This window comes from Phaseolus vulgaris, chromosome 7, assembly GCF_000499845.2.
Source record: "Phaseolus vulgaris cultivar G19833 chromosome 7, P. vulgaris v2.0, whole genome shotgun sequence".
Taxonomy (NCBI): domain Eukaryota; kingdom Viridiplantae; phylum Streptophyta; class Magnoliopsida; order Fabales; family Fabaceae; genus Phaseolus; species Phaseolus vulgaris.
The window spans coordinates 24,162,885-24,165,433 of record NC_023753.2 but is presented as its reverse complement, the minus strand read 5'-3'; positions in this window follow the sequence as shown (position 1 = coordinate 24,165,433).

Sequence of the window (2,549 nt, the reverse complement as noted above, 5' to 3'; positions counted from 1 at the left end):
TTCTTCTGAAAAGGGCTGAAAATCTTTATCAACATCATTCCTTCTTTCGATTGGACTATCAACTGTTGATCCAAACGATATTCAAGTTCTTCATTCCTTTTTTGTAAACGATCCTGAACTCTCAGTGATTCTTCCAACATTTCCCTTGCTTGGATGGTTTCCCTTCTCATCTCCTCCTAGACTCTTCTAAATTCCTCCGCCTATTTCTCGTTTCGTTTCCTCATAGTTTCCATCATGTCCATCAATACTTGAGTCGCATCAGACACCGTTCCATTATCTTCTACCCTCAAATCACTCATTCTTATTGATGTTTTATAGCGGCAGAGGAAAATTTTGCCTGCCCCACGGTGGGCGCCAAATGTTCTAGCCAAGACAAATAACCCTTGAACTAGAACATCAATATTGTTCAACACTCTTATTTCCCCCCTTCCTTAGTCGGTCTCCCCTCCCTCATATAGCTCTTCCTGGCACCTTCTCGCCTCCTCCTCTTCTTTGTAACTTCTTTGGTTACTTAATTGCCGATTACACAAGTTCTGTAACGGTAATCTCCTTAGCACCAATCATTTAAGGTAATTAAGTGGATCGACTCCTCACCACACACTTCCCATTACACAAGTTCTGTAAAGGTAATCTCATCAGCTTCCTTGGGAAAAAATGGAATAGGAATTATTTCCCTGACCACAGACAAAAAAAATCATAGGGAGTGTTCATAAAATATTTTTTTCTTGTAGTGAAAGTTGAAACTGTGCAACATGTGGGTTCATATTAAGCCCACAAGGAAGTCATTTAGATGAGGATAAATTACATGACATTAACATAATTAGAACAACTTTTGTAATAGGCGTTCCCATTTTAGCTCAATCAGTGGCTTCCTAGACAAAGAAATCAAAGAAATTTTCAATTGACTAATGCAACCGACGATGCTTCTGGATAATGTACTATGTTATTCACTTATTTGTCACTATTAGATAATGCAGGGAGTTTGTCACTGTAAAACATTTTAATTAGTCTTCATAATGTAGATGTATCATCAATGCTTGAAAATAGGGAGGAAATTATGGTTGTCCATTAGTGAAGTTTCAATTGAAAAGTTGCATTCTATGTCCATTACGAAGTTTCAATGAGGTATTAATATATTTAAATTGTTATTGGTGTCTCTTATTTTATAATTATAAACATTTAAAATCGTTAACTTAAAATATTTATTTCAGGCGTCAGATATTAGAAGTGGTGCTCCATCACCTAATCAAGTAATATAGGATCAAGTCCTGGAAGCAAAACTGATTAGGGACGAACAATGTGTGTTTTAGTTTTAAATTATGTATCAACTTTTGAACAATTATGTGTGTTTTAATTTTAAATTATGTATCAACTTTTGAACAATTATTTGTGTTTTGATTTTCAATTATGTATAAACTTTTGAACAATGTTATGTGTGTTTTAATTTTCAATACAATGAATGGATGCTTTTAACTTTATATATTATTTCATTTTCTTAGTATTTTATTTTTTTATTATGAAAATATATTATGTTTATTTTAATTGTGCAAACTAGATTATAAAAAAATAGTGGTTAAATTCTATTTATTTAGAATTAAAATTATGTCAGTTGAAACCGACATATTATTTTTACAATTTTATTATAATATTGACAGTTAAAAACATCACATTATACCCTGTATAATGGCACTAAAATTATTTTGAATGTATTAAATTGCGACAGTTATGACTGACACTACTTACATATAAAAACCGTCACTTTAAACAAAGTGTTAAAAATAACCAGTTTATACAAAAATAACCGCCACCGTATACAACATTTTTTGTAGTGAGAGGTGTCAATGTTTTCTACTTTAAAGTGTATTACAATGTACTGTATTAATGAAGTCCAACATTTTATGATGTTTGTTGTGGGAAAGGAGAAACATATATGGAGCCACCAACCACATTGTATGATACAGTGCATGTGTACCTCCCACCACATTTTACTTCCACTTTTATAAGTTAAAAGGTGTTTTTTATGTACTTTTCGAGGTTCATTTAACATTAAGTGCACCTCATGTTAAATGTCACCAACTCACATTTACTCCTCACTCAAGCATTACTTGTGTGCATGTGTCATCCTTAAATGGCATAACATTGTAAATCATTTCCTTGTAAATATCCTTTGCAGATGGAGCCATGAGAAGGGCTTGATATTGATGACAACGACATTGGTACTTTTGTACGTTGTTGCAACTTCACCGCCTAATGTCAATCCAGGACCAGCTGGTAATGTGTAAGTCGTTATTCTCAATTGGAACTCAGAGGACACAGTAAACACTCGAGAATTTATAAACCGCATAGGTCAGGAAACTTACCTAAGCTCTGATAAGTGATGATAGCCGCCACTTGAGATATCTCAATACTCACAAGATAAGACTTAAATGCTAAGAGGAATTCAAACCTCACTAACACCTCACACAATTTGTGCAGAGTAACTCTTCTTCTATTAATTTCAACTTGTAAAATATACTAGGTAAGCCTCCTATTTATAGGTGAAGGAGCCT